We start from the raw sequence: 16,581 nt of genomic DNA, 5'->3' as shown, positions 1-16,581 counted from the left end.
AAAATGAGCATTCTCAGATGCATCCCTTGGCACGCATGTGTACACATTTCTTCTGGTACATGGTTAAGGGTAAGGTTTTCTTCATGAAGGCTAATATGGTGTACAATTCACATACCAGCACCAGGCAAGAGCTTTCATTACTCCACATCTTTTACGTACGTGATAGAGTGAGTCTTTTTATTTATTTCATCCCTGTAATGAATGCGTCATAGATTTCATTTGGTTTTAATTTGCATTTACTGGTTGCTAATGAGTTATTAGCATATTCAAAAGCAGAGACATTACTTTGCTGACTAAGGTCCGTCTAGTCAAGGCTATGGTTTTTCCTGTGGTCATGTATGGATGTGAGAGTTGGACTGTGAAGACGGCTGAGCGCCGAAGAATTGATGGTTTTGAACTGTGGTGTTGGAGAAGACTCTTGACAGTCCCTTGGACTGCAAGAAGATGCAACCAGTCCATTCTGAAGGAGATCAGCCCTGAGATTTCTTTGGAAGGAATGATGCTAAAGCTGGAACTCCAATATTTTGGCCACCTCATGTGAAGAGTTGACTCATTGGAAAAGACTCTGATGCTGGGAGGAATTGGGGGCAGGAGGATAAGGGGACGACCCAAGATGAGATAGCTGGATGGCATCACTGACTCGATGGACGTGAGTCTGAGTGAACTCTGGGAGTTGGTGATGGACAGGGAGGCCTGGCGTGCTGCAATTCATGGGGTCGCAAAGAGTCGGACACAACTGAGCGACTGAACTGAAGTGAATGAGTTATTTTCTCCTTTTTTCTTGGCATTTAGATTATCCTATCTTGTGAAATGCAGCTTTAAGTCTATTGTTAATTTTTCTCCTGAATTTTTGATGCTTTTGATTTAGAGCACTCCTTTAACTATAGTGTATTTAAAATTTTTATATTGAAAATTTTCACTCTGCATAGCAGTATTTCTTAGTCCAGGAAGTTCAACTGATTAATGTTTACATTATGACTAATAATTTTATCAAAAATACTCTTCTTGCATGAAGAAAACGTCATGAAGTTAATAAACATTATCCTGGTAAAGACTCATTGTTATGCATTTTTACTTAAGTTTACAAATTTTCTGAGATTACATTTTAAAATAAATTTTGTGAAGTGAGGGTCAACTCTCTTTTTTTGCATCTTTATATATATTTAAATTAATATCATTTATTAAAAGACCATCTTTTCTACATTTTCTGCAGTATGAACTTTTGCTTATTCAAGTATGCCCATGTTCTATAGTCATTCAACAAGTATTTTCTAAAACTTTCCATATGCAGTAATCTTTGCTAGCTGAAATCTTTTGATTTTAAGTAAATTATAAAAATACAGAGGGAGACAAATTAGAATATACATTATGAATTTTGAATAAAAATATCATGAGGCCAATTGATAGACAAAATATACTATATTGTTTTAGTACTTTGGCCACCTGATACAGAGAGCCAACTCAATGTAAAAGACCCTGATGCTAGCAAAGATGAAGGCAAAAAGGAGGAGACAGCAGAGGATGAGACGGTTGGATATTAATAGTGTCACTGACTCAATGGACATGAATCTGAGCAAATTCCGAGAGACAGTGGAGGACTGAGGAGTCTGGCATGCTGTGGTCCATGAAGATACAGAGTTGGACATGACTTACCAACTGAACAACAACAACAAATCAAATAAGCAGTGAATTTTTACTGACAGAGACTACTCCATTAAATATGAGACCAGCAAAAAATTAATTTCTTATAAATACAAACACTAGGGAGATAATCGTGATATCAGAAAGTCAAGCATAAAACAGCAGGATCATGAGGATAATCAACTTATATTAATGTAGGAAGCAAAATTCCAAATAATGTCTGATTAAGACACTGTAGAACTAAGTGGGGAAAAGATCACTAGCTCAAAGCAGTGGATAAGATGTTAAACATTAAGGCAGTCATTTTCTCAAAGCTGTCATGACATCCTTGTTCCTCAGAGTATATATCATGGGATTAAACATCAGGGTAGCACAGTATAGAAAGGAGAAAAAAAATATTTCCTGTAAAAATGTTGGAATCGTGTCATAAATACGTAACGGTTCTGGGTCCACAAAATAAAGGCTCAACTATGGTGCTTCTCAGGTGGCGCTAATGGTAAAGAGACATAAGAGACACAGGTTTGATCTCTGTGTAGGGAAGATCCCCTGGAGAAAGGCACAGCAGCGCATGCCAGTGTTCTTGCCTGGAGAATCTCATGGACACAAGAGCCGGCTCGGCTATGGTCCACAGGGTAGCAGAGAGTCGGACACAACCGAAGCAACTTAATTCACACGCGTGGTGTGAGGTGAGCAGGTGGAGAAAACTTTGGCTCATTCCGTTGCCGATGGCAACATAGGATGGAGAAGTGATTTTACTGTAGGAGCCGAGTGTCAACTGAAAAGGGATCATGACAAACGATTCACTAATAGTACAACTATAGAGACTGACATCTCATTCAGAAAAACATCGCCACAGCCCAGCTTTAGTTAGATCCGAAAATGACAGAGGGAAAATCTGGCATGTTTGCCTTATCCTGGCTGTAACACCACTGATCTAAGAGCCAAGCATCATCAGCTGAATACAGAGCTCCTGGTTTATAAGTAAGGGAAGCTGCGGAAGTTACAGTTGGCCACATAGCAGTCACAGGCCGTAACTGTCAAGACCAACTATTCTGTGTCCCCAAGAATACAAATAAAATACATCTTTGTAGTTCCTTTAAAAAAATGTGTGTATATATATATATATATATATATATATATATATACACACTGACTGAAGGTTTATGGATATTCTAGAAAGAGTGACAGATACATAACAGATTTCCAAAAAGGAAAAGTTACTGAGGAAAAGATACATGGAAATTTGAGAGCCTGGTCAACTCTGTTTATGAGAATATTGACGTTGCTTCTCACCAGTATAATCACATTAAAAAGCAAATATTACAAAAAGAAACACTCAGATATTGGGAACACAGAAAAATCCCCAAAGAACTAATGTTATCACTGAAGTGAGATATGCTTCTGGGTTGTGTGTGTGTTTCATGTTCTCTCTGTGAAAAGAGTGAAGTCAGTCATTTTTCTATTTTTGTATAGCTATATATAAATATATATTTGTGGTGGTTGTTGTCCAGTCTTCCAACCGTGTCCAACTCTTCACATCCCTATGGACTACAGCACTCCAGGCCACCCTGTTTCTCACCATCTTCTGGAGTTTGCCTAAGTTTATGTCCACTAAATCCATGATGCCATCCAGCCATCTCATCTTCTTTTTTTTTTAATATAAATTCATTTATTTTAATTGGAGGTTAATAACTTTACAATATTGTATTGGTTTTGCCATACATCAACATGAATCTGCCACAGGCATACACGTGTTCCCCATCCTGAATCCCCCTCCCTCCTCTTGATGCCCTCTTCTCCTTCTCCCTTCAATCTTTCCCAGCATCAGGGTCTTTTCTAATGAGTCAGCTGTTTAACTTTGGCTTCGGCATCAGTCCTTCCAATGAATATTGAAATATATATGTTTATATGATATATAATGTATATTATACATATGCAATAGTGCCTATGTACATATATATCCATTTCATAATCTTAAACGTATCTCTATTTGTAACTATAATTAAAGCTATTTTAGTCCTTTTTTAAAATAAATGATCAAATATTATATATTCTGATTCTGTTTAGTTCATTAAAAATGTGTTATTTCTTTAAAATATCAAAGATTATTTGGCTGATATTGACATTTCTCTGTTAGCTGCTAAATATTCTGTAAAATATTGGGAGTCAATAAGAAAAGAAGAAATCCAGTAATTTTCTTCCATATGTAGTTACGTTCTGAATAAAATTTATTATTTTTGTCATATGTATATTATACTCTTTTTAATAAATCCACATTCCAAAAAAAGTAAAAATAAGTCAGACATTTTCTGAACTCCTGTCACTGTAAAGCAGTCCTTTCTCTCTTCTAATACACATTCAGATATTGCTGACATATATGCACACCAACTAGAAAGGTGCACATGTGAAATGTTATATGAATATATGGATGCTATCTCCCTTTGTTTTGCAAAAATAGAGTTATGTTTTATACATGTATTTATGTGCTTACTTACATGCCTGAAAAACTTGGGATTTCCTCACTGGAGTGGCTCTAAAACATTGTCTTGAGAGACTGTGCAGCATCACATGGTAAATTGGCACCCGTGTCTACTATGCTCCAAATGAGAACAGCTTACCTTTGCTTCGCTAGTGTTCTCTTTTGCAGTATTAAAAAGCTTTTAACAAACATTCTTGAACAAACACAATTAACCATCATTCTTGGGCAAATATTTTTATGAGTCTTCTTGATATAGTTTTTAAAGTAAAAAAAAATCTAATTTTTAAAATCACTGTTCCCAAAAGACACAGAATTTATTCCAGATGATTAGAATAAAAACGCCTTAATAAAATGACTGCATGCGCAGTGTATTGCTTTCCTGGATCTATTGTAACAAATTGTCACAAATTGCGTGGTTTAAAGAACAAAAGTTAACTTTCTCACCTCTTTAAAAGCCAGCGTCCCAAATCACAGTGCTGGCAGGGTTTTCCTCCACAGACTCTAAAGGGATAGTCACTCCTTGCCTCTTTCAGCTTTCGGTGATCCCTGGCCTCCTTTGCTTCATGGCTGTGTCATGTGTCCCTCCCGGTTGCTTCCTCCATCTTCACATTATACTCTTCTATGTATCGCTGCATCTCTATTTTTAACTTAATCTCTCTTCCCCCCTTATAAGAACTAAGAACACTGATCATAGGATATAGTGCCCTTCCCTTAGATTAAGATAATCTTATTTCAAAGTCCTTAACTGAATTAAATCTGCAAAGGCTTTTATTTTCCTAATAAGTTCAGGTTTGCAGGTTGTAACCTGACATATATTGAGAGGATCAACATTCAACCCAATGCAGTTTATAGTTTAAATTCCTAATATTCCTTATACTAAGAAGACACTACAAAAGCAAAACATGAAGCTACAAGATGGAGGAAATGACGTCCCCAGAAAACAATCAGCATTGAAGTAACAAGGATCCTTTCAGGGTTTGTACTCTGAAAGGGATATGGACAGTTGCAAAACAGAGAAAGAAGGAAAAACTGCAAGAAAGCACTCAAATTCCCCTACTCCCACCAGCTTGGATGTGGTTGTTGTTTTCTCATCATCTAAATCCAATCATTAAGTACAGAAAAGGACAGTGATTATGCCTGAAGGAATGGGAAGTTTCAAGCAAATTTCTTACAGGGCATGACCATAATCATTAGTTATATAGCAGTTAACTATCATTTTATTAATAAAGAAATCTCTTAACTCACTCTATCCTAGTGAGAGGAAAGATAGGTCTTCAAAATAGATCATTGCCATGGAGATAATGTGTGCTTTGATAACCCAGAAACCCTTAACTCTTTGAAACTAAGGTCCTTTCACATAATCTGAGATGGCAGTGATGATACTATCATTTTATAGGAACATAGAAATAAACTAGATATTTTCTGATGTATTTACATGAGAAACATAGAAACAAATAATTGCTTCTGTAAGTTCTGTAAGTCAAGTTGATAATTTACTTAGTTGTTTTCTCAATGCTACAGTGGTATATTTGTTCCTCAGAGTAAATATAATGGGATTCAATGTTGGGATCCAAACTGTATAGAAAAGAGATCAGCTTCCCAGTTTCTTCAGATTGACTTAGTTTGGGCTATAAATGGGTGGTAGAGGCTGTGTGGTAGAATAAGACCACCACTGTGAGGTGAGACTAGCAAGTGGAGAAGGCTTTAGCCCTTCCCGCTGGCAGATCACGGTTTCAGAAAGTTGGAGATGATTTTGCCATAGGAGACACCAATCAACAGAAATGGAACCATGATGAATACTGCTATTTCGTTCACAAATGTGTCCCCACAGCAAGCTTGAATACTGGGGGGAGGTCACAGAAAAAAATGATTAATTGTGGTAGACCCACAAAAGGGCAGAGAGGAAACCTGCCATATTTGCCCCATTACAACAGGAACTCCACAGACACAGGCGGCAGTGACCAGCTGGACACAGACCTGGGGGCTCATGATCAGACCATAGTGAAGAGAGTTACAAACGGCCACATCAAAATCATAGGCCATCACGGCCAGGAGGAGACACTCTAAACCTCCAAACAGAAGGACCAAACATGTTTGGGTAGCACAGGCAATGAAACAAATGTGCCCTTTCTGGCTCACTAGGTCTGTGAGCATTCTTGGGATAGTGACAGTTACGTAACAGATTTCTGAAACGAAAAAGTGATTCAGGAAAAAAGCACATGGGGGTCTGGAGAGTAGGGTCAATTCTTGTTATCAGTACAATGACACTATTGCACATCAGGATGGTCAGATAGAGGACTAAAAAATCCCCCCAAAAAATCCATTGGAAATTGGGAATATCAGAAAACCCGAAGAGGATAAATTCCATCATTGTAGTGATGTTTGATTTTTTGGTTCTTAATTTGTGCTCCATCTGTAGATATGGTAAATTCAATATGGTCAATTTATTAATGCTTTTGAGTAACGTTTCCCTTCTGTTAAATGAATTAGATGCATGAACTTATTTACATAATCCATGCAAGTATTGCTGCCTTTGCCTTGCTCAGTTCCTAAGAAATGAGATTTAAAACATCAGCAATGAACTGATGTGCAGTTAAAGTCAGTTAGAGATATAAAATCCTCATTTTCTTATACTTGGTTGTAGTGATACCAGAAGGCTTCCCTGGTATCTCGGAAGTTAAAAAAAAAAAAAGGGGGGGGGGCCTGAAATGCAGGAGATACCGGAGATGTAGGTTTGATCCGTGGACAAGGAAGATCCCTTGGAGGAGGGTAAGGCAACCCACTCCAGTATTCTTCCCTAGAAAATTCCATGGGGTATGGTCCATGGAATCACAAAGAGTCAGACATGATGGACGTGACTGAGCAGCAGCAGTAATGATACCAGAGACAATACGATGTGTGCATTTTTATTTAGAGCTGATTGTACAGGAATAGTATTAAATTATTTCACCCCTTTTAAAAGTGAAATTATATATGACACAGGCTTGCTATTGATTTTCTTTGGGTTCATCAATTTCTTTTTCTGTACCTATTGACTTATTCCATTTCCTTTCAATTCAAAGCTTTTCACCTAAAACTTTTGCTTAATTCTTATTCAAAACATTTTAAGCCCTCCTATTTCTACTCCAATGAGGACTGACTTTCTTAAACTCATTCCTTGTTCCTGGGGGAACAGATACGTGTAATAGTATTGTTCTCTACTGCGTATCTCACCCATCAATTATGCTACATATGGAAAGTATGTTACATCATGGGATCCAATAACATTCCCTATTAATACCCATTGTACACTGCATTACAAATACCAATTAACCTTTAACTCAGTCCATAGATATGACCCATTCTTCATGATATTGGGGTTCCCTGATAGCTCAGTTGGTAAACAATCCACCTGCAATGCAGGAGACCCTGGTCTCATTCCTGGGTTGGGAAGATCCACTAGAGAAGGGATAGGCTACCCACTCTAGTATTCGGGCCTGGAGAACTCTATGGACTGTCCATGTGGTCACAAAGAGTCAGACATGACTGAGTGATTTTCACTCTCATGATATTTTAATATAGTCTGTTCTTAACCTATGGAATTCTCTGATCCATTGTCATCTGCTTCTCTTACAACCAAATAAAATGCTCCCTATATAATCCCTTTGTAATTTTATCTAATAAATGTAACTTTATTTAAACCCTATGATTGATTATTTTAGGAATGCAAATGGCAAAATCATATGAATGGGACTAACACACACACACAGAGGCCTGTTATCTTGCTTCACTTCAAGTTCATGTAATCAGATATCAGGCAGTCAACACTGTGTGACAATTTTCATAATGCTTTCTTAATGTTTGTTCTCTGTGTTTTCATATTTCATTAAATCTACTATGTCTGTTCCCAACTTCCAGCTCCACAAACTATTGTTTTGGCATTAATACTTTGATTTTTTAAAAAAATTGAGTCAACAAATGTTCTGTCTTATTTCTCTATTTCCACTAGAATTAGTTTTCAAAGTTACCTCAAGTGAAAGTTTTATTATAAATATTGTTATTATTATTGCTATTTCACTTATTTCTAATTTTATTTTATCATTTAAAAAAGCTAAGAAATATATTGGTTAATTTAACTAATTTTCAGATAAAGATAGAAGAATTTCATATTTTCCTGTTTTATCCTTTTTGTCTTAAACCTCATATTCAGAACTACTTTTAAATAAAACCATCTAACTTACCTTCATGGATTTACATGAAGTTATCTATGAGAATATAGATGTTTTGACCCTGTAAATTTTTACTATTCTTTTGAATCAGGAAGCCACTGTCATTCTGGAGTATTCTTCAAAGATCAGCTGCTCTTATGCAGGAAGTAGTCATGCTCACCCTGAGGGACATTTTCTCTTGAGTATCAGTTTAGTTTCTAGAAGACTGCTTCTGTTCGGTAATCATCTGGGTTTATATTTTAAGACTACTTTTTCTGTAGATGATTTGTCCTCTGAAGCTCCTTCTTGGCATAAATGTTCCCCTCGGTGGGGGTGGGAAAATGACACTTAATTATCTAGTACCAATAGTACTTTCTGGAAAAAAAATTAAAACTTTCAATTTATTGCATTTCAGACCATTAGTAATTGCTGTGTTTTCCTTCCTTAATTTTATTCCCATAATTCATTCAGAGCTCATCTTTCACATCTTTAGAAAAGTGTGTCGCTTACTAATACATGAACGTGATATGGTTGTTCTTTCCACTACACTGCGAGGAAGATTAGATCCCTTTTCAGAAGTAGAACACTGTTCCTAGGTTAACTTTTGTGGAAATTAAAGCATGTTGTATATGCTGACAAAAATCTGGGTAGTTTTATTCATGTTAGGATATCTAGTTGGTCATCAATGTAGGTATCTAGCAGATTCAAAATGAAAGGCACTTTAAAAATAGCCTAGAGCCTGTTATGCAGAGTGAAGTAAGTCAGAAAGAGAAATACAGATATCCTTTATTAACACACACACACACACACACACACACACACACACACACACACATATATATATATATATATTCGAGAAAAATGATACTGAAAAACCTATTTGCAAGGCAGGAATATAGACACAGACATAGAGAACAGACTTGTGGACACAGCGAGGGAAGGAGAGGGTGGGACAAGCTGAAAGGTTAACACTAAGACATATACACCACCGCATGTAAAGCAGAGAGCTAGTGGGAAGTTTCTAAATATATAAAACAGGGAGCTCAACCTGAAGCTCTGTGACAACCTGGGGGCGATGGGGTGGGGTGTGGGAGGGAGGTTAAAGACAGAGGAGATGTATGTACACCTATGACTGATTTACTTTGTTTAATGGCAGAACCAATGCAACACTGTAAAGCAATTATCCTCCAATTAATAATTTTAAAAAATTTAAACCCAATTATTTAAGACAGGAAAAAAAAAAAAAACCCAGGCAGGTTTGTAGGCAAAATTATCAGGAATGAGGTTACAAGGCTAATATCCACTTCTACTCATAAGCACATTTTTTTCTTTCTGTTTAGAGATTCTTTGACAACTTGAAACACTATTCATGTTTCTAAAATTGTGGGGGTTTTTTGTATTTTAAATTTGTTTCTCTTTATTACAGCATGTTCCTCATAAATTGGACTTATGTACTCTTTTTTAGAATTGATAGTGTATCCATGTCATTTAGTGTCATGTTTATTTATAAATGAGAATTGCACTGATGATTTGTTTCAAATAAGTTTTACTTACAGGATAGAGCATGGGTCACCCATCACCCATGTGATTAAACTGATATAATCCTTAAATCTATAGTTAGGATTGAGAATTGAATGTTTCTGTGTTCAATTCAATATCGTCATCACCTGAAAACAAATCTGCATTCTGGGATAATGCCTCAAATATATCAGTGTAACAAAATAAACATTTTACTATCATATTACAGCACACGTTTGCAGTCAGTAATGAAGAAACCCTGGTTGTCTTCATCTAGGGGTCCCACTGTTCCTATTTCTTCTTTGTAGTTTCCTACTGGATCTTCAGCATGCAGAGACCTGAGATGCCAGACAGACGGAACAAAAGGAAGCAAATACACTATTCAGAGCCTCTATATGTAATAAACACATCACTTCTACCCATATGTCACTGTAGAAACTAATCACCTGGTCCAATGTGGCTCTGAGAAGGTTAGGGAATGATGTTCACTGTATATCAATAAAACAGGCATATTTGAAGAGCATAAAGCGTAAAGAGGACTGCCGCAGTCCTCACTTTTGATCATTAAAAAAGGGTGCTATAGCATGCTGCAACATGCATACCTTTAGACTGATGACTTAGCATGACACACAATGGAATAAGTATTCATGGTACATATTTATGCATATTAATTTGTTTTATAGATATATTTGAGCCTAACAACACAACGTCATTATTATTTTCATTAGGCTTTGATGCTTAAATTAGTAATAGTGCTGAGGCATAATTTACATAACATAAAGCATGACCTTTAAAATTCAGTGATTAGATGAGATCTACTTGACTTACAGCATTATATTAACATCTGCTGCACAACATAAATATATTTTAAACGATCATTACAGTGTCTAATGTTAATATCCATCACCACCCAAAGTTATACATCTTTTTCTTGTGATGTGAATTTTTAAAAATTTCTCTTAGCAACTTTCAAATATGCAAAATTATTTAACTATAGTCACCATAAAAGTAAAGTAAAGTCACTCAGTCGTGTCCGACTCTTTGTGACCCCGTGGACTGCAGCCCACCAGGCTTCTCAATCCATGGGATTCTCCAGGCAAGAATACTGGAGTGGGTTGCCATTTCCTTCTCCAGGGGATCTTCCCGACCCAGGGATCGAACCTGGTCTCCTGCATTGGAGGCAGACGCTTTAACCTCTGAGCCACCAGCGAAGCCCATAGTCACCATGCTCTACATTATGTTCTTGGGCACCAAAACCAGTGTGGATGGTGAGCAGCCATGAAATCAAAAGCCGTTTGTTTCTTGAAGGAAAAGCTATGACAAACCTAGAGTGGGTATTAAAAAGCAAAGGCATCACTTTGCTGACAAAGCTACGTATAGTTAAAGCTATGGTTCTTCCAGTAGTCACGTATGGATATGAGAGTTAGAATATAAAGAAGGCCGAGTGCCGAAGAATTGCTGCTTTCAAACTGTGGTGTTGGAGAAGACTTTTGAGGGTCCCTTGAACAGGAAGGAAATCAAACTGGTTAATCCTAAAGGAAATCCACCCTGAATATTCACTGGGAGGATTGGTGCTGAAGCTGAAGCTTCAATACTTTGGTCACATCATGCGAAGAGCCAGCTCACTGACAAAAGGAGAAGGGAACGATGGAGGATGAGATGATATCACTGACTCAATGGACATGAGTTTGAACAAACTCCAGGAGATAGTGAAGGACAGGGAAGCCTGACGTGCTGCAGTCCATGGGGTTGCAGAGTCACATGAGATTTAGCCACTGAACAACATCAACACCATACTGTACATTGATTGGATTGCTATACATTTTAATAGTGGTTTTATAAATATGACTAAATTTAAATTTACTGCCTTGCTGTTTGTGTTTTGTTTCTCCTATACATATATTTTCTCTTATACATATATATTTTCACTGTTTTTTCTTATTATTTTTTTGTGATTTTAATATATTTTTAGTATTTATGTATCACTTAGACAGCATATTAAAAAGCAGAGACATTACTTTGCCAACAAAGGTCTGTCTAGTCAAAGCTATGGTTTTTCCAGTAGTCATGTATGAGTGTGAGAGCTGGACTATAGAGAAAGTTGAGCACTGAAGAATTTATGCTTTTGAACTGTGACTTTGGAGAAGATTCTTGAGGGTCCCTTGGCCTGCAAGGAGATCCAACTAATTCATCCTAAAGGAAGTCAGTCCTGAATATTCATTGGAAGGACTGATGCTGAAGCTGAAACTAATATTTTGGCCACCTGATGTGAAGAACTGACTCATTTGAAAAGACCCTGATGTTGGGAAAGATTGAGGGCAGGAGGAGAAGGGGACTACAGAGGATGAGATGGCTGGATGGCATCACCGACTCAATGGACATGAGTTTGAGTAAACTCCGGAAGTTGGTGATGGACAGGGAGGCCTGGCATGCTGCAGTCCATGGGGTCGCAAAGAGTTGGACACGACTGAGAGACTGAACTGAACCATTTTTTAAATCCAATGCTCCTTATTAATTTTTAGCTGTAACTGTAGAGTTTGCAAAATAAAATCTGCCTAATACAATCTCTCATTAAATAAATTATATAGTTTAATGTGCAAAATGTTGAGATTCTGAAAAGAAAATACTATTTGGACAATGTTATCTTTTGCTTTGTATTATTGCTTTACACTTACTCTTTTTAAATTAATTTTTATGGGAATACAGTTGATTTCCAATGTTATTTAGCTTCTGCTATATAGCAGAGTGAATCAGTCATACATAAACATAGTTTGACTCTTTTTAAGATTCTATTCCAATATAGATTATTGCAGAGTATTGAGTAGGGTTCCTGTGCTATACAGTAGATTCTTAGTAAAGTTGCCCAGTCATCTCCAACTCTTTGCAACCCCATGGACTGTAGCCTACCAGGTTCTTCTGTCCATGGGATTTTCCAGGCAAGAATACTGGAATGGGTTGCCATTTCCTTCTCCACGCACTAGGTTCTTACTAGCTATCTATTTAGACAGGTTAGTTTGTATATTTCAATCCCAATCTCTCAGTTTACCCCTCCCTTCTACTTTTCCCTCTTGATAACTTTAAGTTTGTTTGCAATGTGTGTGATTCTATTTCTACTTTGTTTCAGTTCCAGTTCAGTTGCTCAGTCATATTCGACTATTTGCAACCTCATGGACTGCAGCATGCCAGGCCTCCATGTCCATCACCAACTCCTGGAGTTTACTCAAACTCATTGAGTTGGTGATGCCATCCAGCCATCTCATCCTCTGTAGTCCCTTTCTCCTCCTGCCCTCAATCTTTCCCAGCATCAGGGTCTTTTCAAATGAGTCAGCCGTTTGCATCAGGTGGCCAAAGTATTGGAGCTTCAGCTTCAGCATCAGTCCTTCCAATGAAAATTCAGGACTGATTTCTTTTAGGATGGACTAGTTGGATCTCCTTGAAGTCCAAGGGACTCTCAAGAGTCTTCTCCAACACCACAGTTCAAAAGCATCAATTCTTCGGCACTCAACTTTCTTTATATTCCAACTGTCACATCCATACATGACTACTGAAAAATTCATAACTTTGACTAGATGCGCTTTTGTTGGCAAAGAACTGTCTTTGCTTTTTAGCCTGCTGTCTAGGTTGGTCATACTTTTCTTCCAAGAGTACGTCTCTTTTAATTCCATGGCTGCAGTCACCATCTGCAGTGATCTCGGGGCCAAAAATAATCTGCTACTGTTTCCACTGTTTCCCCATCTATTTGCCATAAAGTGATGGAATCAGAAGCCATGACCTTAGCTTTCTGAATGTTGAGCTTTAAGCCAACTTTTTCACTCTCCTCTTTCACTTTCATCAAGAGGCCCTTTAGTTCTTCTTCGCTTTCTGCCATAAGGGTGGTATCATCTGCATATCTGAGGTTATTGATATTCTTCCCAGCAATCTTAATTCCAGCTTGTGCTCGTTCTAGCCCAGTGTTTCTCATGGTGTACTTTGCATATAAGCTAAATAAGCAGGGTGACAATATACAGATTTGATGTACTCCTTTTCCTATTTGGAACCAATCTGTTGTTCCATGTCCAGTTCTAACTGTTGCTTCCTGACCTGCATACAGATATCTCAAGAGGCAGGTCAGGTGGTCAGGTATACCCATCTCTTTCAGAATATTCCACAGTTTGTTGTGATCCACACAGTCAAAGGCTTTGGCATAGTCAATAAAGCAGAAATAGATGTTTTTTTCTGGAACTCTCCTGCTTTTTTGATGATCCAATGGATGTTGGCATTTTGATTTCTGGTTCCTCTGCCTTTTCTAAAACCAGCTTGAACATCAGAAAGTTCATAGTTCACGTATTATTGAAGCCTGGCTTGGAGAATTTTGATCATTACTTTACTAGCATGTGAGATGAGTGCAATTGTGCAGTAGTTTGAGCATTCTTTGGCATTGAGTTTGTTTGGGATTGGAATGAAAACTGACCATTTCCAGTCCTGTGGCCACTGAGGAGTTTTCCATATATGTTGGCATATTGAGTGCAGCACTTTCACAGCATCATCTTTTAGGATTTGAAATAGCTTAACTGAAATTCCATCACCTCCCCTAGCTTTGTTCGTGCTGATGCTTCCTAAGGCCCACTTGACTTCGCATTCCAGAATGTCTGGCTCTAGTTGAATGATCATGCCATCATGATAATCTGGGTGGTGGATATCTTTTTTTGTATAGTTCTTCTGCGTATTCTTGCCACCTTTTCTTAATATCTTCTGCCTCTCTTAGGTCCATATCATTTCTGTCCTTTATTGTGCCCATCTTTGCATGAAATGTTCCTTTGGTATCTCTAGCCTACCAGGGATTCTCCAGGCAAGAGTACTGGAATGGGTTGCCATTTCCTTCTCCATAAGAGAGAGATTTCTAGTCTTTCCCATTGTACTGTTTTCCTCTATTTCTTTGCACTTATCACTGAGTGAAAGGTTGTTGTGGAAAAGACGCAGGGATTCTTGGCCTCTGGAGGAGAATAATTCAATCCCGGGCCAGAGACGAGGCTTGATCATTCAGAGCTTTTGTGTAATAAAGTTTTATTAAAGTATAAAGGAGATAGAGAAAGCCTCTGACATAGGCATCAGAAGGGGGCAGAAAGAGCACCCCCTTGCTAGTGTTAGCAATGGAATTATATACTCTCTAGTTATTACAGTGAATCAAAAGAATGTCTGGAGGTTGTAAAGACCTCACTAGACCTACTCCCATAATCTACATTTTAAGATAACAGAATTAGCCAGAAGTTTTTTTCCAGAGACTGTCCTCAAGCAGGATACCTTGTTGTTATATAATTCTAAGGAATGTGGAGGGGGGGAAACGTTTGTTCTTTCTTCCTCCTTGAGAACTCCAGACTCCTCTCTCCTCAATCTGCCTAGGAAATGACTCTTTCATTCCCCCCTTTTCTTTTAGGAAAATTATGTTGCCAAGGGAAAGGGGTGTTGTTTTTGTTCCATAACTACTTCCTCTTGTTTAGGGGCATGGTCCCTAAATTGTTAAGGCAACATATTCTCCTAACCCTCATATTGAGGGTCTCTGATCCAGAGGCCCCAAGTAATAGTTGGAGGAGGCTGTGGCACTTGTAGGAGCTTGGACAACCATTTGTAACTTAAAAGCCTTCATGCGACTAGTTCAGTTCCGTTCAGTCACTCAGTCAGGTCCGATTCTTTGCAACCCCATGAATCTCAGCACTCCAGGCCTCCCTGTCCATCACCAACTCCTGGAGTTCACTCAGATTCACATCCATCGAGTCAGTGATGCCATCCAGCCATCTCATCCTCTGTCATCCCATTCTCCTCCTGCCCCCAATCCCTCCTAACATCAAAGTCTTTTCCAATGAGTCAACTCTTCGCATGAGGTGGCCAAAGTACTGGAGTTTCAGCTTTAGCATCATTCCTTCCAAAGAAATCTCAGGGCTTAAACTGTAATTACACAGTTACAGATGCAAGGCAAAATAGTCATAAAACAAGTCAAAATCAAAATTAAAAGTCATATTATGTCCATAGTCACATCAATCCATCTTAGGATTGTTAGATGTCATCAGGTTAAGAAGACAACTCTCTCAATGTCATCTGTGAAATCCTTGGATAGTGTACAGTAAAAGGTGGTTGATGAAGCAATTCCTCCTATTCCCATACTATTCCAGCCGTAATTCCCAGGCCAATTAGTAGGGGTATAAACTGGATGGTTCTTTTTGACCACATATGTGCTGCCAAAGGTATGGTGAGAGTCTGGTTGTTAGGAACGATATTCATCTGCGGAGTGAGGAAAGGTAAGGAAACCTAAGGTCCATCCATTTGACTGGTATACATAAGTAAGCATCTGTCCCACAAACAAAGAAAAGGCCTTGATGGGGGTGGCACCATATTGTGTTTGTGGGAGAACGAATGGGCCACTCACCTTTTAAAGTTTGATTATATTGGTCCCTGGCTAAATTGCCTACAGGTTTGGACTTCCCTGGTGGCTCAGACGGTAAAGCCTCTGCCTACGATGCAGGAGACCCAGGTTCAATCCCTGGGTTGGGAAGATCTTCTGGATAAGGAAATAGAAATCCACTCCAGGTTTCTTGCTTGGAAAATACTATGGAAAGAGGAGCCTGGAAGGCTATAGTCCATGGGGTTGCAAAGAGTCAGACATGACTGAGCAACTTGATCATTTGTAAAGCATTCTGGAGCCTTTTGAGTTAACTCAATTGTCCTTAAGACTGGCCCTTGTCAGTGTGGATATGTAGGAGTTCCCATGGCTGTTGTATGATG

At 38.2% G+C, this 16,581-nt stretch overlaps 1 non-coding gene and 1 pseudogene across 1 annotated transcript; one reads left to right on the top strand and one right to left on the bottom strand.

Moving 5' to 3' along the window:
• Positions 1 to 5,600: 5,600 nt before the first annotated feature.
• LOC138434642 (olfactory receptor 10AG1-like) lies at positions 5,601 to 6,506 on the bottom strand (annotated as a pseudogene).
• Positions 6,507 to 16,279: 9,773 nt separating this feature from the next.
• Positions 16,280 to 16,351, top strand: TRNAR-ACG (transfer RNA arginine (anticodon ACG)). Its single transcript has one exon. It is a non-coding gene; the product is annotated as a tRNA-Arg (tRNA).
• The last annotated feature ends 230 nt before the right edge of the window (positions 16,352 to 16,581 follow it).

Source organism: Ovis canadensis, chromosome 2, assembly GCF_042477335.2.
Source record: "Ovis canadensis isolate MfBH-ARS-UI-01 breed Bighorn chromosome 2, ARS-UI_OviCan_v2, whole genome shotgun sequence".
NCBI lineage: Eukaryota > Metazoa > Chordata > Mammalia > Artiodactyla > Bovidae > Ovis > Ovis canadensis.
Note: the sequence above shows the minus strand (reverse complement) of the source record. Positions and strands in the feature narration are given on the sequence as shown.